General features: G+C 40.4%; 1 protein-coding gene and 1 pseudogene across 1 annotated transcript in view; both read left to right on the top strand.

Annotated features, from left to right (window-relative positions):
- Positions 1-24,609, top strand: part of Dennd1a (DENN domain containing 1A) — a 490,889-nt gene that overhangs the window by 166,434 nt on the left and 299,846 nt on the right.
- On the top strand, positions 4,346-4,452 carry LOC121136084 (annotated as a pseudogene).

The following is a 24,609-nucleotide window of genomic DNA, read 5'->3' as shown; positions in this document are numbered from 1 at the left end:
AATTATAGTTATGAAGTAGCAACAAAAATAATTTTCTGATTGGGGTTCACCATAACATGAGGGACTGCATCAAAGGGTCGCACCATCAGGAAGATGAAGAACACTGCACTAGACCTATAACTGAACTTGAGGCTGGGGAGGTAGAAAGTGTGGCCCATGAGGAGGTTTTCTACTCTACTAAAGAGCTTAATGAGTTTGTGAATTCAGTCAAACAGAAGTCTGGGGAATATATGGAGGAATGGATTTTAAGGATATGGGATAATGGTGAAAGGACTATAAAACTGGATCAGACTGAGTTTATTGATATGGACCCAATGAGTGGAGATCTTAGGTTTAATCTGAAAGCTTGCATAGTTAAAAAAAAATAGCATCTCAAAAGTCTGTTTGAATAGGTGGGTGAAGCATTTGTCAAATGTTGGTCTACTGAAAAGGAGGTGGAGATAGATGTCTTGGCTTAGTGTCAATGAGGAGATCCTAATGCTCAAGAAAATTGCTAAGCTAGAGTGGGTACACTGTGTAAAGGGAAGGCCTGGAAGCCGTGTTGTTTACTAATTCTGTAAGATGTAAATTTGTGAGAGGGGCACCAGCACATTTGAAGAGTTTTGTTTTGACCGTTTTCCTTGTACCAGACCTTAGCGTTGGAGATGTTGCTGCTCAATTGGATGAATTAAATGTAATGGATTTAATTGGGCCCTGAAGTAGCAGCAACCAGGTGGCAGTACAGAATTGCCAAAGGCAAGGTGAACATAGTTATTGCAATAGGCTGCATAGACAAAGCAATGTCATAATGGCCTGGCCCATAATGGTCAGCAAAGACAAAATGAATTTTATGGTGGCATGATTTATATGGACATTTGGTACTGAGTAATCAATCATGGTATTTCCAGGCATGAAATAGATAAGATCTAAATAAGCGGAAAAATTCTCACACATATGAAAGAAAGACTCTATTGGATCATGGCAAAAGGGAATCTTGCCCTGTAATCTAATTTCCATACTTGATCCAGTTTGCAGACCCAGAACCCCTTGAATGAAGGAATGACAAATTCCCCTGAAGATGGGCCATGATAAAATATCTAAGAGTTTTACTGTTAGCCTTTCTACAGTTCTTCCTCAGAAGGACCTATGGCCTTTTACATGGGTGATCATACAGTAGGAGAAAGGAAGCTATCAGACTTTCCAAGGTTTACTGGATACTGAATTAACACTGATTGTGGGAGACCCCAAGGAACATTGTGGCCCTACAGCTAAAGTAGGCGCTTAGGAGCTCAGGTGATTGCAGAAGTTTTGGCTGATTTCATACTCACAGTAGATCCAGTGTGACCCCGGAACTCATCCTGTAGTTATTGCCCCACCCCCAGAATGTATTTGGGATAGACACACTAGAAGTTGGCAGAACTCTTACATTGATTCCCCAACTTGTGGACTGAAGGCTATTATGGTTGGAAAGGCTAAATGGAAGCCTATAAAGTTGCCTCTGCCAGGGAAAACAGTAAATCAAAAACAGTTTCACATTCCTGGAGGAACTGCAGAAATTATGTGCCACTACCAAGCTCTTGAAAGATGCAGGGATGGTGATCTCACCATCCTCCCTTTAACTATCTTATCTTGCCAGTACAGAAGACAGAGAATGGCAGTTGACTATCAAAAACTCAGTCAATGGTGACTCCAAGTGCAGCCGCTGTACCAGATGTGGTGTTCTTAGTTGAGCGTAACATATCTCCTGGTAAATCGATCTAGCAAACGCCTTTTCTCACTACCTGTCCATAAGGACCACCAGAAGCTATTTGCTTTCAGTTGGCAAGGTCAGCAGTGAACCTTTACAGTTTTACATCAAGGATATATTAACTCTCCAGCCTTGTGTTATAACTTAATTAGAAAGGGTCTTGATTATCTATCTCTTCCACAGAATTATCACACTGGTCCACTATATTGATGACATTATGTTGATTGGACCAAGTGTGCAGGAGGTCGCAAACACTTTGGACTTGTTGATAACACATTTGCACATCAAAGGATGGGAGACAAATCCAACCAAAATTCAAGCATCTTCTACCTCAGTGAAATTCTTTGGAATCCAGTGGTGTGGGGCATGGAGAGATATTCTTTGTAAGATGAAGGATGAGTTATTACCCCTGGTCCCTCCCATCACCAAGAATAAAGCAGTAGTTAGTTGGTTTCTTTTGATTCTGGAGACTGCACATTCTTCACTTTGGGTGTTGTTCTGGCCCATATACCAAGTGACTTGGTATATGGAAAGCTGCTAACTTTGAGTAGAGAAGGCCCTTCAACAGATTCAGGCTGCTGTGCAGACTGCTTTACCACTTGAATCATATGATCCAGCAGACCCAATAGTTCTCGAGGTGTCAATGGCAGACAGGGATGCTGTTTGGAGCCTTTGAACAGGCCCCTATAGGTGAATCACAGAAGAGACCATTGGGATTTTGGAGCAAAGCTCCGCCATCATCTGCAAACAACTTTCTTTTAGGGACAGTTCTTGGCTTGCTCTTGGGCCTTAATGAAAACTAAATGTTTGACACTGGGCTATCAAGTTACCATGTGATCTGAGTTTCTCACTATGAGCTGGATGTTATCTGAAACACCAAATCATAAAGTAGGACCTGCACAGTAGCCATCCATCATCAAATGAAAGTGCTGTATAAGTGATTGGGTTCGTGCAGGTCCTGAAGGCACAAGATAGTTACGTGAAAAAGTTGCCTAAATGCCCATGGTTTCTGCTCCCATTACAATGCTGTCTGCTGCCAAGTGTGCACTTGTAGCCTCATGGGGTGTTTCCCATGATCAGTTGACTGAGGAAGAGAAAACTAGGCCCTGGTTTACTGATGGTTCTGCACATTATGAAGGGACCACCCAAAATTGGACAACTGCAGCATTACAACTCCTTTTGCAAGGAGCCTTTATCATGCTGCAGGCCACAGGGATTATACAATGAGATCTGAATTGACAAAATCACTAGGCTGATCCAGAAAGGTCATCATGCATTCCATTGGAGGAAACCCTACTTGGGGATACCTGCCTTTTGAATTGTCACTGTCATCTCTAGAACCCTTGTGAAGTCATAGCTTTCCCCTTTCCAATAGGGGGATTCATTCCAAATAGCCCCATCAGTATATTAATCAATTATTCTACTTTAAGTCATCTTCCGACATTTATCAACATTTATGCCGTTCAAAGAGAGATCTATGCACTTTTTTTTAATAAACTGAAAAATGGTGAGATTCTAGGAGACTTTATCATTTATTACAGGAGTAGAAAATAATATTCTAGGTATCAACTCTAGAATATTTATTACTATGAATTTGGCTGTTTATAGAATATATACTGGGTGCTTTGTATTTTCAAATAGGTTCTAGAATAAGGAATTCCTTCTTACTGGGGTGTCAGTGGTAAGAGCACCCTACTACTTACTGAGGCTGGAAACAGGAGACTCTGGATCTCACACTACATAGCCTTAGTTTTTTCCCTTTGATAAGCCCTGAGAAGTTCCCTTTAATCAGTTAACAGCATATTTTACAAGTCACATCCCATCGCATCCCTTCCTAAAACATGAGGATCCTACTTTTGTCAAGATTTTATCCTCCTTCCTGGCTCTGAGAGATATGCATGCCCTATTGTCAAAGAGTTGTTAAATGTGTCTGTGGATATAAAAACTAGAAACCTTGTAGGATAGAAGGAACTTTTAGAGAAGTTTTAGAAGGAACTTTTAGAGAACTTCTAGAAAGAACATTTAGAGAATTTTTAAGGAGAACTTCTGAAAGAGAACTTAACGAGAGAGTTTATAAAGCGGGAAAATTATTAGAGAGAACTTTTAAGGAGAAATCTTTTTTTCTTTAAATTTAGAAACAATCATTTTACATATCAATAGTGTCCCCCTTTCCCTCTCCCTTCCATCCTCCCATGCTCCCTACCAACCCCCCTACTCCCCAAGGATGGTGAGGCCTTCTATGGGGGAATCATCAAAGTCTGTCACATCATTTGGGGGAGGGCCTAGGCCCTTCTCCTGTCAAAGGGGCGAGAATAACCCTTACCAACATACAAGACAAGAAACAAACACAACTTCTGGTTCTTCTCTATGATTCAGAAGATTGTATTATCTGAATCCATTGTATGAAACTTTGAGATGGGTCAGCTGGGCTGAAAGAGGGACCTCGTCTTCAGCTGGCAGTTGGTTTGAATACTGTTGAGATGCTGATGGTAGCCTCTCATCAAAGTCTGTCATATCATTTGGGGGAGGGCCTAGGCCCTTCTCCGTGTGTCTGGACTGAAATTGTATCCCTTCATAGGGAGTGGGCTCCCAAAGTCCGTTTGTGCTCTAGGGATAAATACTGGTTCTGGCCTTTTGGCTAAGATCAAGTGTAGTATCTCTTATTAGATTAATTGGGGAGAACTCTTAAAGAAAATTTTGAAGAGAATTTTTGGAGAGAAACTTTTGGGAGGAACATTTCTTGAAGAATAAAGAGCCATGAGAAAAATGATATGTGTATGGACTGATTCATTGGCCTTCAGACCATTTTAGCCAACCCCAACCTGCCTGCCTGAACCCTTGTTATCCTTTCTGAGACAATCCTGAAAGATACTAGTGAATGGAAATCTTCACAGTGGGCAGACCTTTGGTCAGTACACAGCATCCAGTGTATGGATTTGGTTTCTGTCATAGACAGAATCCATGGGTCCAAGAATTGGGGTAGGAACGGCAGTATTTCCACTGTCAGTTCTTAATAGGAAAAGTTTTGCTTCCTGTTCCTGTGACCTTAGGTCCTGCTGGCCTAGAAGTCTTGGTTGCAGAGGAGGGAGTGCTCCCACCAAGAGACACAAGAAACATTTCATTCAGCTGGAGGGTCAGGCTTCCCTGGTCATTTTGGGCTACCGATACCCGTAAGCCAACAGGCTTCAGCAGTGAGTAATAGTGTTAGGAGGGGTGATTGATCCAGATTACTGAGGGGAAATTGTATTGCTTCTCTATAGCGGAGATAAGAAGGATTATGTGCAGGAGAACCTTTAGGGCTTCTCTTGGTGCTACCATGTCCTGTGATTAAAGTCGATGGGAAACTACAACAGCTTAATCTACAGGATGACAAAGTACACAGACCCTTCAGGAATGAAGGTATGGGTCACTTCTCCAGTGAAAGAGCCAAGACCTACTGGAGTGCTTGCTGAAGGTAGAGGAAATACAGAATGGGTAGTAGAGGAAGGCAGATGTAAATACCAGATAAGGCCACTTGATCAGTAGCAGAAAGAGGATTATAATTGATATGAACATTTCTGTCATGTTTTGTTACCAATGTGTTTGTACAGATATATGTATTTTCTTGTTTTTCTTTATCATGTAATGTAACTTCAATTAAGAGACTATCAGTGGTTATCATATTTATGTTTGAGATACTAAAAGAGTTTCCCTCAAGGGATATTGCCACCTATTCTAAATTTATAATGCATTTGTGCTTGTAGAAGGAATAGTTATATCATATTAGGCATAATTATGACCTGGTTGTTATTTTTGGTTGGAAATTAAACATGGCATAAGGAGAAAATGATTATGTGTCAAACTTAAGAGGGGTGGATTTATAATGGCTATTATTGGTTGTCAGCAAGACTACATCTGGAATTAACTCAAATGGGTGGGCATATATGTGAGGAATTTCTTCTTAATTAAGTCATTTGAATTGGGGTCCTACTTCTAATCCAGATCTTTGAGGTAGGAAGATACACCTTTATCCAGATCATTTCAGCCAGGAAGCTTCAGCTTCAATCTGGGCCACAGCTCTGCTGACAACCTATATAAAAGACACAGAAGAAGAACGCTCTTTCTCTTGCCTGCTTACTCTTGCCCTCCCTCACTAGCAAGCCCATTCATTCACTGGCATTAGAGCCAGTTTCTTCAGGATTCCGGTACATGCTGAAGATTGGCTGAGACATCCATTTTCATGGACTGAATATCTATTGGGTTCTTTGGACTACCTGTTGGTAGTCAGCCATTGTTGGATTAGCTGGACCACACATAGCCTGTAAGCCACTCTAATGAATCACCTTTCTATAGATACTCATTCTATAGGTTCTGTGCCTCTTAGGAACCCTGACCAATACATTATGTGATCAGCTTCTCATGCTGTTATCATTGAGAATGAAACTGGCAGCAATTGTTTTGTTTTCTAGGTTGGAACCATGGAGAAAAATTTGGTGGTATAATCCCTTCAATTGCCAGCCTTTAACTGAATGCTTACTATTACCTAGTTCTTCTTTGAAGGAAGACTTCCAGACTACCTAGGGAGATAGTAGGCTATATATAATAGATGGAGTGTTCCCAGTGCCCAGTGTCTTATTTCTATTCACTTGGTACTCCCAAAAGATCGCAACTATGATTAGAAATGGTGTTTTTAAAATACCTTTATTATACTTATTTGTTTAATGTGGACACAGAGGTCAGAGGGCATGTTGTAGGAATCAGCTTTCTTATTCCACTATGTGGGTTTTAGGAATCAAATTCAGATCATCGGGCTTGGCATCAAGTGCCTTACTTGCTGAGCCATCTCAGCAACCAGTATAAGTCTTTTGGGGGAGGGGTCGAGGGTTGTGAGTGTAGAGGCTGGAAAGTTAGATCAACAGTTAAGAGGGTATACTGCTCTTGCATAGAATCCACATTCCATTCCCAGTGTTCATGTCAGGTATTCACAAACACTATTAGCTCCAGCTTCAGGGATATCTGATGTGTACAGCCTTAGAGAGTGCCTGCATTCATGTGCATATACCCATAAAGAGATACATACACATAATTTAAAATAAATCTTAAAAGTGAATCACTAAAAATGTGTGTTTGTATAGTGTATGTTCTTGTTTGTATGTGTCCATGTAGATAGTTTAAACTTGTGTGTATACATGTATGTGGAGACCAGGGGTCAATTTGAGTTTCTTTCTCGATTGCTTTTCTGTGTTTTTTAAAACTTAGGGCCTCTCATTGAACCTTGAGCTTATTGATTTGCTAGGCTGGCTGGACAAGGAACCACCTATTTCTGTCCCCCAAGTGCTGAAGTTTCAGAAAGGTTTATTTGGGGGGCATACTAGAGATTTATGTGAATGCTGGGGATCCAAACTCAGGTCCTCCTGTTTATGCAGCTGGCACTTTGTCAACTTTACCATTTTCTCAGCTCCTATAAAAATAAAGGGTCTTATACAAATTTGGGGACGTGTTTTGTAGGTACTTAATGAGAATGGAAAAATGACCATGTACAGTCTATACATAAATAAAGGATACACATATAGCACTTACACTACTCTGTATTGGTTTGAGAACACTGCTAAAATGAGGCTAATATATAACAGAGGTTCTGCTGTTAGTGCCATGTCCAGGGGACTGGAGAGGGTTGCCTAGAGACAAAGGCTGCAGTTTGGGGCTAGCTCAGATACTAGCCTTATCCTTGTTACTACTTTCTTTGGGTAAGCCTGATGTCCATCAACTGGTTGCAGTATGCCCAGTGCTGTGACTTAAACATGTGCATAAACCATCTTTTCTTTTATCTTCTATTCCTCTCCTGAGGGATTCCGCTTCCTGTGATGGTGGCTGTGTGAACACAACCTCTGCTATTCATAAATGTTGCTTCTTAGGGTCACTTCCTCTCTTGCTGCTCTCCCAATGTTACACATTATATGGATGGTATCTATGAACCATTGTATGTCTTTGCCTTCACACATCTCCCCATCCTCTCAGAGTAGTTCTCCCTAGGCAGAGATCATCGTTCCTTCCTCTGAACACAACTGTCATGCTTTGCACACTTGAGTTGTCTGTTTATAATCCTTGATCTTCCTTTGTCTTTCTCCAGGTGTACAGTCAGCTCTTCATAGGTAGGGACTGTGTCTTAATCTCCAGCCTGTAGAGTAGTACTTGACTGAGGCCTTTGTCTTTCTCCAGGTGTACAGTCAGCTCTTCATAGGTAGGGACTGTGTCTTAACCTCCAGCCTGTAGAGTAGAACTTGACTGAGGCCTTGTGTATCTGCCACTCAGAAAAAGGGTGATGCATCTGGAAAGAAAGGAGAGGGTATTCAAGACTTGAAATGAAAGGATGGCTTTATTTGAAAGAATAAAAGTGAGATACTTACTGGCAGAGGCACGGTTGCTCTCCCTGAAGTAATTTCATACTAATTACAGCTGTAAGGAGGGAAGTGTTTCTTGGAGTCTGACAGAGGTTCAGTTTTGAGTGAGGGGCATTATGTCTACAAAGAACTAGCTTATTTATATTACAAAATTTAAATTTAATTTCACAATCCAAGCTTCTTAGATAGCTTTACTTTCAGTTTTTGTCCCTCTTGCTAGAATGTCATCCCCATGAAGAATGAGTATTTTTGTTGTTTGATTTTTGTTGTTGTCATAGAGATTCACCTGACTGCCTCCTGAGTGCTGGGACGAAGGTGCAAGTCGCCATTGCCTCTATTGTTTGATGTTTGAGGTAGAATCTTATTAAACAAAAAACCAACAAAACTATTGTAGTGGAGTCTGAAGAAGTTTCATTAATACCCATGTCATTATAACATCAAATGCATTATATCATGCCCTATTTGTCTAGTTCTTGCCATAAAAGAATTTTTCTTCTTGAGATAATTATTGCTGCATGATAGTTAAAACTATTTTTTTTAAAGACAGGATTTCTCTGTGTAACCCTATAACTTACTCTGTAGACCAGGCTGGCCTCAAACTCAGAGAGCTGTCTGTCTCTGCCTCCTGACTGCTTGGATTAAAGGTGGGCACCACAACCACACTGCTATCAATACTAAATTTCCAACAATAACTTTGAGAACAGTTACAAGTAAGGCTGTTGTTCTCCATTGTGATGTCACAAAAGTTATTGCCAGGTTGTTAGATTGTGTCATTTGGGTATGCTAAATTGCACATATTGATCCCAGAAACATCTTTGAAGTTATTTAACAGAATGACACGGAACTACAATTAATCATGGCCCCCAATTTCCCAAATGCCACATCCCTCATCAAGGCTAGAAATGTGCTGTTTCTAATGAAGTTCTACTTTGGTATCTACAGAAATCATATAAGAGTTCTGAGTCATGATGTTTAGGGCTGAGGAAAGAGATATCATAAAATTGTTACATTTCTTTAACCTTCATAAAAGGACATTACAGACAGTTGTTTTTTGGTTTTCTTGGACATATATTTATAGATCTTAGTTAAGCCTTTTGAGAAAACTCAGCTAATTGTCCTTATACCCGAATAAAACTGCTTAGAACTCAGTGTATATTTTGGGAAGAGATAGCCTTTTTTTTTTTTAAGGATGTGTGTAGTGCTTTTGGATCACAAATTAGATGGGGCACCATTCTATGTGTTGATGATGGGATTTGGTTAAGCACAGTGAATGGACACTTGCCTGGTGGTGACTGGGAAGAAAGCTCCTTACCCAGTGAGAAATGGCATGCAAGGCTCTGGAGTATGACTGTATCTAGATAAAAGAACAAAGCTCATCAGTTCATAATCGAAATGTCTGATGGGAGAAATGCTGGTAGGACATGATTCATATTTGAGGTGTATCCCATAGCCCAGATTTTAGACTTAATCCTGTGGAGTACATCAGATTGAGGATTGAGGTGGGCATTACAACTGTTGCTGTTTGTAGTCCACGGTAAAAGTGCATGTCATTCACCTTGATTTTTACTGGCCTTCTCACTACTGCTCCCGAGTCTGAGTTATCCTTTGCGTGCATGTTGGCTTGTGGATGTATGAACTTGAGTAGTGCTTGGCAAAATCTTTTTCCTTCAATAGCCTTTTCTAACTGAATTGCAGGAATAGCCATGGCATTCATTCTCATTGGTTATTTGCTTTTTTTTTTTAAAAACCACAAATACAGGAAACCTCAGTTTGTACAGAGAGAAACTCTAGAAGCAACAAGGAGTCTGGCTTTGAGATTTGTCTTCCATCTTCTAGCTGTTCCAGGGCTCTTTAAACAGTAGGTACAGTTGAAGAGAAAGGGGAAGGGAACCGTTTTCTCAGCCAGGTGCCTCCTGAAGGGGCAGCCATCCTTTTGGGTTGTGTGTGAGATGTTTTCACTCCAAGTGTTTGGGGATGGGGATAGTAGTTTTGGAAGAAGATTTTGAGGACAGCTCCCAGATTTTTACCTTGAAAGCACATGCTGCTGTATTAACCAGAAGCAGATGGAATACCCTGTTTTAAGCTATTTATTTGTGGTTGTGTCACCTGAGGGTACTCCCTGTACAAAAGTTAATAGCCTGGCATTTTAGGACAGTTGGGCATCAAAGCGGGAAGGCATCAGCTTTTCTTCCCTGGTGCTGGAAAGGTTATCTTGGAAACCTGGATGTTTCTTCAGTGTTTCAACACAGGACGTTGTTTCTACCTTTCAGTGTTTCCTTTTCTCTCCCCAGCTGAATCATTTCTTCTGCCGTTCTTTCCTTTTAAAATAAGATATATGGCATGCTATTGTTCTTTTCTGGATGATCATTTAGGAGAAAGGAGGCTCAGCTGGCATGGCAGGTTTATAATGTCACTGGTTGTGAGACCTTGGACATGGCTTCTATCAGTGTGCAGTCCCAGACATTGTCTCCAGTTGCTCTGGTTCCTAGGCCACGGCCCCCACTCAGCCCTTAGAATTTTGAAATAATGAATGGTGGTGGGCTCTCATCAGATCATCATTTTGTTGAACATTATAACTTTCTTATTTTAATTAATAAGACAGTGAAGTGGTTAAGAATGATCTGCACTCTTTTTGCCATATAAATGCCTTCTCACTTAGAACACAATCATCTGGTGAGTCATACTTCCTGGCAGTGACAAGCTATACAGCTTAAAGAAAATCACCTTTGCCGAGAGAAGGGAAAAGCAAACAAGAGCAGCCCTCTCTCTCCAGTGGCCTGCTATTGAAGTAGTCTGTATGGTGAGAAAGATGGGTGTGTCTTCTGCTGTAGCAGCAGCAGTAGCTAACACTGGCAACCAGCCTCAGGCTATCTCCTCCTACCTGCCCAACCTTCCCTCAGGTGACCAGATCCCACAGTAGCTAAGGAATTGGAAGTCCAAGTCTTTGTAGCAAAAGTGTGCATTTCTGAGAGGGAACAAGCTACAGAGAAATGAGAAACTGCTGCTTGCTCTCTCTCATTCTGCTTCCTTGGTGTCACTGAAGCCTACAGGACATTTGGGAGCCTTTGAACTCAGGAGGGCAGCTTTAGATGAACCAAGTGGGAAGTAACCAGCTTAGTTTACTTTCCTGGTTTTTACTCTGTATGTTTTGTCCTCAAAGGACTCTGTAGTGCATATACTGCAGGGAGTAATGTAGCGTACAACCATTCTAATTACACTCTGGCACATATTACATTAGAAAAGACAATATTATATGTATCTTAAGACCTATTTCAAAGACTCAAGACACTTTAAAATATTGCAGAAAAAATGAAACTTTATATTGGAGTCCACAATGGAAATTGACTAGGTTTTTATTTATTTTCATAGGAGCTGAAACTATCAACAATCTCAGGCAAACCAAAGGATGTTATTTCAACTCAGTTCCTGAGTGTTAGATTACCACATGATATCTAGTCCCTTATATAGAATACCAAGCAATATATGTCACAGAATTAATCCAGGGAGGCATCACCTGTGGTTTCCAATCATTCTGTTTCAGATGGGTGGAGCCTTGTATGTGGGGCTAATTGTCCTTTTGCTCATTTTTTCAGCCTGGTATTTTAACTAGTTCTTCATGTGTATTAATGAGCCCAAAATGCAGCAAAAATGATTGACTCTAAAATACTTGATTTTTTTAAAAGTAAAAACTTATTTGAAAGTATGACAGGTAAAGAATATGGGTAAAACCCAGTGTCCTGTAGTTGGTTGGCTGAGGCCTGCGGTGCCTGGTTTTCTTCTATTGCTGCTATTTAAAAATTCTTATTCTTCCAGAAAGGCTAGAGGTCTTTAGAGGTTTAAAAACAAACAAATACTAGACCACACCTGCCAGTAAGAAGTCCAGAATGAAAACTAGAGAATGTGTTTGCTCTCCTTTGCTGAGCTGAGATTGTCTGCTGTGGCTTTTGTGTATTTGGGTGATCTTAAACACTAATATTAAAAGGTAGATTTCAGTTTGTACTTTGCTTTTTTGTAACTATGTGAAAATATACAAGAAGCTGATAACTCTCTTTGAATGAAATTGCCCACTATGTCCTGACCACTAGATACAATACTTGCTTTGTTATACTTTCTTCTTATGTATTCTTTGATATTCCAAAAGATTATTTATTCTAAGTCTTTTTATTTGAAGAAAGTTTAACTCTCAGGGACTTCCTGGACCTGTCCTTTCCTCAGATTCAGTACTTGTAAAGAATATTGACGCTATGATACCAAAACATCTTCCATTGGGCTTTCTGGACAGAGGTGGAGCTTCCTGGTAAAGTGCTTGCTTAGCACACATAAAACGCTAAACTTGGTTCATGGTGGTAAAGAAGAAGGGAAGGGTTATGGTAAAGTTGCTTTTGCTTATCATATCAAAGATAATACTAATTGATAATCGTGAAATATAACCTGTAGATTGCATTGAGTACAAATTTAAGTGTACACACACACACACCCCTACCCCTAATTGAAGACTGAAAATGTCTATACAACTACCTTTAATTAATTGCTAACACCTCAAAATTAAATTTTTACTTAGGTATAAATTGCTAACTAATGTAGTATAGCTTTGATTTAGCTCTGTGTAAGTTCCAATATCTTATTTAGGTTTATTTTTAAAATTATGTATTATTGTATTTATGTGTGTTTGTGCATGCATGTAGATGTGTGTGCAGATCAGAGGACAACTTTGTGATTCTTGCCTCCCCTTTGTTGAAGTGGGTCTTGTTCTGTGTCTGAACGTCAGGCTAGTAAGCATATGACCTCCTGGCTGATTCTCTGGTCTCTCTGACTTGGAGTCCTAAGACTGCAAATGTGTACTGCTGTCATTCTGGTTATTATGTTAGTTCTAAGGACTGAACTCAGTTGTCAGGCTGCAACAGAAAGTGCTGTGACCTCCTGAGCTATCTCCTTCACCCTCCCTTAACTTTTGAGATTTGTCCATGTTGTGGTGGTTTGTTTTCTATATAGTGTTCTATCTAATGTATACCATGTCACTCATTGTTTGCGCGTTCAGTTATAAAAGGCCCTTTGGATTGTTTACAATTTTTGGATTTCATGAACATTATTGAGTGGATGTCCTGGTTAAATTGTCATCACATGAGATTTATATATATCCTGATCTTCACTGGAATGATGCCACACTGTTTTCTAAAGGGCTCATGCTCTGTTGAGGATGTGTGATCATTCCCTGCTACTGCACTGCCCGTGCCTGCTTCTTGCTTTTTTTTTTTTTTTTTTTTTGGTTTTTCCAGACAGGGTTTCTCTGTGGCTTTGGAGGCTGTCCTGGAACTCGCTCTGTAGACCAGGCTGGTCTCAAACTCACAGAGATCCATCTGCCTCTGCCTCCCTAGTGGTGGGATTAAAGGAGTGTGCCACCAAAGCCCGACTTTTCCATGGTTTTTAAAGACGAGATACCATTATGCAATTCGTTCTTAACTGCTGCTCTTCTTTACTTCCCTAAGGATTAATCAGTGTTTGTTGTTTGTAGATAATGCTTGAGGAACAGGTGATCATACTGAAAGGTCAAATGAGTTGTCAGAGCCAAACATCCAAGGCTTTCCAACTAGGGAGTGTGATTTGAGTTCTCTGCTAACTCTTCCGAGCCTCTGTTTCCTCATATCTGTGTGCTTTAGAATTAGAGATCCTGTGTATGTGTAGGTCAAGGGGCTTGGCAAGATAATCATTGGTTCCTTGTGACACTACTTACTACAATAGTGACTCCCAGGACAGAGCAGTTGTATTCTTGTCACATCATAGAAGAAATGTGCATGGGCATGTATGCTACCAAGTTCACAAGAGCCTGGTCACAGTACCCTGAAGAGGACACTTAATAGCACCTAAATTTGTTGTCAGTATATAAAATGGTCCAGTGTTCCTGCATAAGCAGAAATATACAGTTAAAACCTTTAAAGATCTTCCCTCCTTTTGGAAAATGTCTAGGAAAACTCCAGAATATATTTACAAAAAAAAAACTTGGTTGGTGCTCTGACTATATGTCATAGTTTTAGGTCATGTATGATATACATAACTTATCAACATATTTGGGAGAGTGCTTAGCATAGTGCATAAAAAGAAAATTATAATTTAAAAGCTTAGCACTAAAGAATTAGAATGATACCTTGGGTTTTTTCTTTTTGGTCTTTTTTGTTATTTTAAGTCCCGTGCTGTGTCCGCGTCGTGTGTCTCTCTCCCACCCCCACCCCCAAGAGCTGCAGTTAGGAGCCTGGCATGGTGTAGGTAGCACACACCTTCAATCCCAGCACTCAGGAGGCAGACAGATCTCTGTGAGTTCAAGGCCAGCCTGGTCTACAGAGTAGGTTCTAGGAGGGCCAAAGATTCACAGAGAAACCCTGTCTGGAAAAACAAACAAAGAATTAGAAAGATAGTTAAATTAGATACTAATAACCACTTTAATAGTTGTGAATGATTTTTTGATAACATGGAAAACATCTAGGACATAACTGCTATATAAAAAAAGATGAGGCACGAGACAGATTTTTACATATGATCTGATCTCTATTTTATAAAACAATATATAAGAAAAATGGCTTGGATCATTGAACATGAAAGTGTTATCCATGAATGGCCTGGAGAGAGGCTCAGTGTTTATGAGCATTAGCTGCCCTTGCAGAGAACCTGGGTTTTCAACATAAACTTGGAAGCTCACAACCATCTGTAACCCCAGTTCCAGGGCATCCCACATGCATTCTTGCCTCTTTGGGTACTGAATGTACATGGTACACTTACATATGTGCAGGCAGAACCACACACACATAAAATAAAAATTAAGATTTAAAATTTTAACAATGGGCATAGTTAGGTACTTTCTTGAACATTTAAATTTTTCTTCTTTGTATGTCTTAGGAAAGTATCTCTTCTGGAAGTTTCAATTTCAATCCATTGCAGTCTAAAAACTCATTTCACTGTAGTTTACAGATTTTTAATTCAGAAAAATTTTGTTTTCTAAGTACAGAATGCCAGGGGAGGGAAGTGGCACGATGCTAAGTGATGCTGTCCCTGAGTCTGTGGAAGAGACTTGACTTGGGGATTAGATTTGGCTTTACATTTTCCATCTTGCCAGCTTAAGACTATGAGCAATTCATGTCATTTCCTGAGCCTTAGTTTTATATTTCCCATGATGGTGTGGAGAATTGTAATTTTTATTTATGGACACATGTCAAACACAGTGCATGGTACATCTTTGGTGTTCAATCCCATGGTCTTGCATGATTTAAAACCACTTTCATCTTAAAATGTGTTGTGGATGAAAAGCACCTTTTTGCCAGAGGTGGGGGTTGCCCACAAATTGCAGTAAAGTCTCATACTGATCTCAAGAAGCATTTGATTTCCGAAATGTTCCTAGTTCATCTGAATTGTGAAATCATTGCAGTGGTCAGCACCTGCCCTATACATCATTACCATTCTCTACCCACCTAGCTGACCTTTTAATTTTCTCAGAAGTTGTGTCTTATTTGTGTAAAATGATAAGGAGCCTGTTCTCAATGTGTGCCTCAGACCTGCTTTTTTATGGCCACAGGATCTCTGTCAATAACCCACTTTATGTTTTCACAAACCGAGCCCCTGGGGAGCTGTCTGCACTGTTCAGTGTGATCCAGCTGAATTCCTTCCCTTCCCCACTCAAACCTTTGATTTGCCAGTTTTTTGTTCATCTACTCTAAGGATGGTCTGCGATTGCAACTACGGCCTCTCTTGTGGTGAGAAGTGAGAATTGTTTTTAATTGAGCAGAAACATGTGGAAGGATCAGGAATATCTCAAGGGATTACAGAAAAATTCCAAATTTGTACTACTTACAGCCTGTGTTTAGAACAGGGTCTGCTGGGAATAAATGCTAGTTAGTGTGGCCTGTGACCTTAAAAACTGTTGACATGGACTTCAGCCAGAAACTAGCCACAGACCTCCTTTGTTAAACTCATTCACAGCCCTTGAAAACTCCAGTCAGTGTAAGTTGCCAGCTCCAATCTAAGCACAACCTTTTTTTTTTTTTTCCCATGCTTTGGAAACAGAGGATGCCCCTTAACCAGCAAGCCTTCTTTAATAGGACTACATGGCCTAAACGAAATTGGAATTGACAACTTCCTGGCTTGGGTTTGCCAACTGGCCGTGCTGGAAGGCTGAGGGACAACAGCATTGGGGCGCTATGCACTTGTGTTTATGTGTGTGCAGAGGAGGAGACTGAACTCCAGGGCAGGGTGATATCCCTTCACTCTAGAAGCAATGCTCTGGCCTTAATTGAATGTTGAATGTGTCTCCAAGTGCTCTGGCTGGGACAGACACATCAGAATTATGTCGAGATAGTTTCTTGTTGAAGACAAGAAAGAAGGGGCAGGCAGAGCATGATTTTTCTTGTCTTACCAGGATGATCTCAGCTTGTCAGAAAGGCTTGAGCAAATCCTTCAGTGTTGGGTTGCTCCAGTACAAAGTGAGAACTTGAAGGACATGATCATTTTGGGGTTGATCTCTCTCACTGTGAAGCTCTATGTGATAAAGTAGAACTTCTGTCAAGGACAACTAGATAGTTTCTCACCTACTGAGGAAGCTGAGTGTCAAGTAGGTTAAGCAATTTCTCCTGCTCCTGTCAAAGGGGCGAGAATAACCCTTACCAACATACAAGACAAGAAACAAAGACAACTTCTGGTTCTTCTCTGTGATTCAGAAGATTGTATTATCTGAAATCCATTGTATGAAACTTTGAGATGGGTCAGCTGGGCTGAAAGAGGGACCTCGTCTTCAGCTGGCAGTTGGTTTGAATACTGTTGAGATGCTGATGGTAGCCTCTCTGTTGTCATCTTGAGATATCTGTAAGGAATGGTTGATCTCTCTTCTCCTTATCCATGTGTACAAGTTTGGTTGCTGAAGTAGAATATTTATTTACAGTTATGATGTTAAAATTGTTATTATTTTTTAACAAATTCTCCAACAGACTTATCACTTCAAAAAACTGCTGAGGTTTTGGCATGATTTCAGTCAGGCATGTGTGATGAGAAAACAGGAATGCCACATTGGCCAAGGAATATGGAAACTTTGTAAGGAAAAAAAAAAAAAGGATAGGATTTCCTAGGAGGGCACAAGAATTTACCTGCAAGAGAAACACCCTAGAGAAGTACATGCCCCAAAGTTAGGTACTTTGTAAGTGCCTAATGAGGAAAAGTTGATAAATAACTTATTTTTAGGTACAGTATTTACCTTCCCATACACACATGCACAGATAGATGCTATCCACATGTGTATGTGCAGTTTCCCAAGGAAGAAAGATGACACTATTGTGTTTAATTACCTGATATTCTAAAGACAGAGCTTTTAGTTTTAGCCAAAACTAGTCTTACATTCTGACTTGTGTATTAAATTATTGTACTGTAACTCATGAATATGTACAAATATTGTGCATCAATTAAAATTAAGTTTTGATTTATTAGCCATATAGCACATCATACCACTTGACTTGTCTCATCTTCATTTCCCACATCTGTAAAATAAAGATGATGAGACCTACTTTGTAAAGTCATTAATATATATGTAATCCTGTTTTAAAAAAAATTATTTAGGGGTAGCAATGTTTTATTTTCTAGGAAAGAACTTAATATTTTTTTCCGTTCTTTTCTGCTGCTCTTCCCTCTTTCAAAATTTTAAAAAAAGGTCTGAGGTGATTTGCTTCCTTATCTGTCAGTTGTTTTGTATGCTGGATGAGAGGAAAGGGAAGAAGCCTGTTGAAGTTATTGAATCCTTGTTTTGTTATTCCAATGTACTATGCTGAGAATAAAAATAGAGCATTAGTAAAAACCATTCAGTGGGTAGGTAGTTAAGAAAGGTTGCTTTTCTCTTTTCCTTTCTCTTCTGATGAGGAGAGGAGGGGCACAGCCTCAGAGGAGGCTGGAGATTATTGCAGACTGTTGGAACTCACATTGAGGTCTCCTTCTGCTCAGATTTCATCCTAAGTGTTCAGAACATGAAGTTCTTGTTTCCCTAAGAGTGTATTGTAAAATTCTCACCTGGGGGCTGCTGATTGATCCTGCTGGGTTTTGTGACGTCTGCATTAGTTACTTGAGTTTCACCCTTGGTGTTTGGTGTGAATAGCACATTCTCTGACGCCCCCTTTTCTGTCTCCTACACAACAGAGGATTAAGAATGTGTTCTAGATTAGGTGGAGGAGGGTGAAGAACTCTGGTGTGTAAAAGAGGGAAGATTACTTGTCAGATTTTATTTTATTGAAACATTCTCCTTTAAGATTTCTCAGGGTGAGGGTATGCCATCCTTTTCTAAAGGTTTCCTCCTAATGCTACTTCAGTTTCTAAATGTCCACTAATAGCTCTTTGCAGCTGAAGCAAATATTTGAGATCTTGCCTGCGCTCTCCTCCAGCTGGGAGTGTCTATCACACATCAAAGGCAGATACAAGCCTTTCATTAAAAGATAGTGTAAGTTCATCATATCAGAAGAGTAGAACCTGAAAACCTGGAATAACTTTCAGCTACATGTCCTATCAGAGGTGGCCTGAGATTTTTTTCATGCATGACCACATTTCTTTCTTAGTCTGTCACTTCCAGGTGCTTTCAAATCTGCTTTCTCCCTTACTTTTATTCACATCTAGAATTTTTCTTTATCCAGAAGTTAATGTAGAAGTAGGCAAACCAAGACTACTGACACTTACAACAAAAGGCAGGGCCTCGTTTGTTACTTGCTGCTCTCGCCCTCCCATGCATCGTTTGCTTAGTGCTGACAAGGTAATTATTTGAAACTGATTGGCTCTAAAATGCCACAGAGCTCTTTCCCTAACTGCTGAAGAAAAGCAATGCCAGCATCAGCGGCAGGTGGATTAGGTCTTTCAGCCTTTGTTCTTAATAACGCTTCTGGATCCTGGTGAAAACTGCTCTAGCTAAAAGCTCTACTGACTGTTAGAACATTCATGAAGACCAAGGCACATATGAACATCCTATAGAAGAAAAGCATTGTAGGCTCTATCATTTCAGTATAAGCCTCAGAGTCCCAAATATGTCTTGCAGTATTTACTTTTCTTACTTTGGTCAGTTTCAAGCTCTGTTAGCATTTTCTAGCCAAAGGTGAAAGTTGTCCCCAGATAAATATTGGGATGCTCTGCCAGCCAAATCCCAGGCAATCCAGTGAATTACTCCCTTTGATAGTAGAAGGGCTCAGTTCAAGTTGCTCTGAATAGCATTTGACTATAAAACAACAGCCTTAACAAAAGTTGCTGGTGTTCTTCAAATGGTTTCTTACCAGTGGCCAGTTCTTTTGGCACTTAGAGATATGAGGCTTGTTCCATCAATACACTGAGTGAAAGCTTTTGGAGCATTGCACAGCCACTGAATGGTGAAAGGGGGAAGAGAGAAGCACATAGATATATTGAAAATGCTTGAAATAAAAAATGAGAAACAACAAAACCATTACTGCGTGTGTTCACATGCACCCACACATGCCCAGAAGCTGTTGATTCAGCAGTTTTTCTTTGTTTATGGCTCTAGATTAGGGACTTTTCTTTTTAATTCTCTTGTGCAATGTTGAACAGGAAGGTAGTGTTTGATGTAATCTGACCCAGATGTCAGCAGTGTGCTGACTTGTGATGATTATTGATCTTCAGGTTTTTACTTTGTAGAAGGAGAATCGGAAAACAGTTGTTTAGGTTTTTTTTTGTCTTTCCTTTTTTTTATTGGTTTTTACATGATAGGGTTTCTCTGTATTGTTTTAGTGGCTGTCGGTCCAGCCCAGCCTGGAACTCACAGAGATCCGCCTGCCTCTGCCTCCCGAGTGCTGGGATTAAAGGTGTGCGCCACCACCGCCCGGCTAGGGTTTATATTTAGTAACTCATTTTGCTATGTTGAATCTGTACAAGGCAAATGTACAGTAATTTAAATGTCTTAAATTTAATTTCATTTTGGCTATTAATCTTAAGATCCTCTTACCAAATGCTAGTTATGAGTCCCCTGCTAGCTGTTAATATGCTCAGGGTTTTACACGTTGGGTACTGTTCCTCTTGTTTCAATTTCTTATTCTTCTGTACAGTTTCCTCAGCTAAGAGTGGTGAACTAGTAGGCTCTTTTAAATGGTCCTTGACAGAATTTTCTCATATAAATTTCTCTTAAGGGCATTTTTGTTTGTTGGTACCAGTGGTTCAGAATGCAAGTGACAAAACTTGAATAGCATTTCCCACATGGTGATCTTGTTACTCAATTGTAAGATGTGGGAATTGGTTGCTTTGAGAGTCAGTATGTATATTCAAGAGTATTGTTTTCAAGATGTTTCATAAAGCGAGAGTTGCTTGTGATGTGTGCACATCCGCTGTGTGCCTCGTTTTAAGTGCAGCTGAAGAATGCAAAAATCCTGGGAGAATGGGTTTTGAAAATTCTGCTATGGGTAGAGCAAGCAAGTGAGGCCTTCTGTTGTTATATAATACTATTTTAAAGATCAAGGATGCAATTGAAAATCTTTGATTCCATTATGACCCCCCCAACTCTACTGGGATATATATAAATTTTTTTTTAAGTAAAATTTGAACTACTCAGTTACAAGGACCAAGTTCAACTCAAGGTCAAAAAAATTTAAAAATATTTTTCATATTAGATGTCAAAAGTAATTCTAATCTAGCACAAAACTAATTGTAACTAAGACAGGATTAATTACTATACTCAAGTAGCTAACCAGTTGAAACTTAATAAAATTTTTGTCTAAAAGAATTGAATAAATTACATTGATATCCTGTAACTGGCTTTAAGATTGCTGATTTCATGGTATTCATGATCATTGGCATCAGTATTATACAGAAAAGATTAGGGGCTCAATGAGCTGGCTTAAGTCCTATGTACCTTGCTAATCAACCACATGACACAAAGCATGACACCTGTTTTGATCGATCTTCTCCAACTTGAAAAAAATCAAATCAAAGCCATCTTATAAAGGTCCAGCTTATTAGTTCTTTACTGCCCTGATTCATGTTTCTTGAATGTTTCCTTCCTTATTCTGATGAGTATGTTTGTAATCAATGATTAGAGTAGGTTTTGTGCTGTCTTCCTAATGCATAACCATACCATCAGTTTACATTGCACTTGATTATTGGCATTTTGTCACTTGTAGGTGGGATATTAAACAGACATCTTCATTTATTTTTCAGCATAGATAAGACAGCACAAAATAACAGGCTCAGTCCTATTTATCTTCTCTTTTTTTCATGGCTGTCTCTTGGGTCTTCAGGGTGCACAGGATTGCTCCTTGCCACATTATAGAATATTCTAGCCTGAACTCCTGAGGTATCAGAGCCACTAGCTTAGCAGAGGAGAGACTCCATCATTGTCTTATCACTTAGAGCCTGGCAAGTTGTGTGACTGCAGGTGTACACTGAATTCCCTCCCTCTGTAAATACTGACGTCCACACTTGTGACTCAGCTCTCCACTCCACACAGGCCTTTTTAATTATTGGGTCTGTTTGCATCATTAAATGGCTTCATTAAACAAACTGCTGTTAGTGGAGAGGGTCCAGTCTAAGTAGCTTGGTTCCTTGAGTTTGTTTTTCGTTTTTTTTTATTCCAATATATTTTTTTTAATTTAGGTTAGAAACAAGCTTGCTTCACATGTGAATCCCAGATCCCTCTCCCACCCCTCTTCCCTTGCCCCTGCACCAGCCCTCACAGCCCCCCACCCAATTCCCACATCATTCCCCAGGGAAGGTGAGGCCCTCCATGAGGGGATCTCCAGAGTCTGTCATTTCATCCGAGGCAGGGCCTAGACCCTCCCTATGTGTCCAGGCTGAGAGAACAACCCTCCATGTAGAATGGGCTCCCAAAGTTCATTCGTATGCCATGGTAAACACTGATCTACTACCCAAGGCCCCATAGATTGCCGCGGCCTCCTCACTGACACCCACATTCAGGGGGTCTGGATCAGTTCCATGCTGGCCTCTCAGCCATCAGTCTGGAGTCCAAGAGCTCCCCTTGTCAGGTCAGCTGTCTCTGTGTGTTTCACCAGCCTGGTCTTGACCCCTTTGCTCATCAGTCCTCCGTCTCTGTCACTGGGTTCCAGGAGTTCAACTGAGTGTTTAGCTGTGGGTGTCTGCCTGCTTCCATCAGTTACTGGATAAAGGTTCTAGGATGGCATATAAAGTAGTTGTCAATCTCATTATCATGAAGGGACAATTAAGGTAGCCTCTCCACTATTGCTTAGTTTGCCAGTTGGTGTCATCTTTGTAGATCTCTGGAAATCCCACTAGTGTCAGCTTCCTCTATTATTGTTAAGAGAAGCTTTTTCTTTGTGAGGCCGCTTTGGTTTATCCCCCGCCAGTCGCCTGGGCTCTGCCACATTGTAGTCCCCAAATAACACACAAGACGCTGTATTAATTATGAAGCTGTTGGCCTTGCTTGTCTCTTACTGGCTAGCTCTGCTTTAAGTAATTACCCCATAATTGTTAATCTAAGTATGTCTCTTACCGGACAATAGTTCCGGGTTTCCTACCCCATGGCAGTTACATGTCGACTTTTCGTGTTTCTCCTTCCCAGAATCCTCCTGGACTCCTAGTCCCTCCTATCTAGATTCCCTATTGGCCAGACAGTGCTTTATTGGCATAAGACTTCCCCAACATATTATGGTATCTCTCATCCTGCTCTCCTCTATTCTTAAGTATGTTGAGCACTTTCTTAAGTGGCTCTCAGCCATTTTAGACTCCTCTATTGAGAATTCTCTATTTAGTTCTATATCCCACTTTTTCTTTTTCTTTTTTTTTCTTTTTTTCTTTTTTTGAGACAGGATTTCTCTATTGTTTTGGAGGCTGTCCTGGAACTTGATTTATAGACCAGGCTGGCCTCAAACTCACAGAAATCTGCCTGCCTCTGCCTCCCGAGTGCTAGTATTAAAGGCGTGTGCCACCAACACCAGGCTTGTTCCCCACTTTTTAATTAGATCCTTTGGTGTTTTCAGATTTGCTTCTTGAGGTCTTTGTAAATTTTGGAGATCAGCCCTCTGCCAGATGTGTGGTTAGTGAATATCTTTTCCCATTCTGTGGGCTGCCCTTTTGTCTTGTTGACTGTGTCTGTTGCCTTACAGAAGATATGAATCTTCTGGTGATTTGGAATGACTGGTTGATAATTAAAACTTTGAAAATGAAATGTGGTCCTTGGAAGAATTATTTAAAATATGTATTGCAAGTGATCATAGTAGAAAGGGGGATATTTTATTTTTTATCAGCTCGTAATTATTGGGAAGGTCACCAGGCCTTTGCGTGAGAGACATTTGTTCCTTGTATGAGGGGTTCAAGTCCCACCTTTTCTTTTCTTACCACTGCATGAGCATACCTCACCTTCCAATCTGTGAAAAATAAGGACAATACCGTATCTTGCAAGGAATTGTTCAGAGGGACAAATAATAACATGATGTTGCCTTGCAATAATCCAACCCAGTACAGGTTTTGAAATCCAGTAAGACTAATGAAATAAAAGTAATACTTTTTCCAAGCTTTATTTCCCAGGGTTTTCTGGAGTGTGTTAGTATCAGGGACTGAGGCACAGCTTTGCATGGTGAAAGCCAGTGGCGTTTAGGGAAATGCTCTGTGCTCATCCCTCCCTTGTAATGGCTGTTCCAGGGACACATAGCTTCATTTCATAGAAAAGAAAGGAAGGATGGGCATGGAGGCAAGCACCTGCAAGTCTAGTACTTATGGATCATAAGTGTCACAGCTTCTGGAACACTGTTGGCTACATAGGGAGACCCTGTGTCATAAACTCAAGCAAAACAATTGAGTGGAAAGTGAAAAGTTTCTATACCCCAATAAGCCTTTCCATCAGTGGTGCAATCCCAATCAGACCAAATTAGGAAAAATCCAGATGTCCTTCCAGCCCCCCAGGGAGGAGACGGGAGAGAGAGACCAGAAAACCACTAGTCTGTTTTCTAGGAGGCAGTTTAAATACCCTGTGCGAGTGGTCTTGAGCATCCCTGGGGGAGGGGTCATCATTTGGCAGGCATTCTGAGATGCAGCAGGGTTTGGAGGGAGCTTGGGGAGGAGGGTTTGGGTGGAGCTTCCACCATAGCATCCCAGACTCTTTGGGTATCTGGATGCCAGAGACTAAGGAAAAGCTTCCACCGTTACAGAATAATGTATCACACAATAGGCATTGGCTATTTGTCAGTACCTGAAGCTAGCTTTGACTTTAGAATCCATATTTTTTCTCTTGTATATGCTTCTCCATCTGGGTGTTGGCAGGTGTTTAGTATAAAACCCTAGACTCCAAGAAGACAGTTACATATGGAACATCTACTTTTTCCACCTTTACCTAAGCTCAGGATCTGAAGACCAGACATAGAAATTTCAATCATCTTTAACTGTGATCCTTGATAAGAAAGTCTAGATGATTGTATACATGATCAGTATTTGGACTGACTGATTGATTTAATGAGGCAGGGTCTTGTCATAGAGCCTAGGCTGGCCTTAGACTTGCAGCCTTCCTGCCTCAGCCTTCTAAGAGGTGTG

The sequence above is a fragment of the Mesocricetus auratus genome, unplaced genomic scaffold, assembly GCF_017639785.1.
Source record: "Mesocricetus auratus isolate SY011 unplaced genomic scaffold, BCM_Maur_2.0 Super-Scaffold_100047, whole genome shotgun sequence".
In the NCBI taxonomy this organism is placed as follows: domain Eukaryota; kingdom Metazoa; phylum Chordata; class Mammalia; order Rodentia; family Cricetidae; genus Mesocricetus; species Mesocricetus auratus.
Note: the sequence above shows the minus strand (reverse complement) of the source record. Positions and strands in the feature narration are given on the sequence as shown.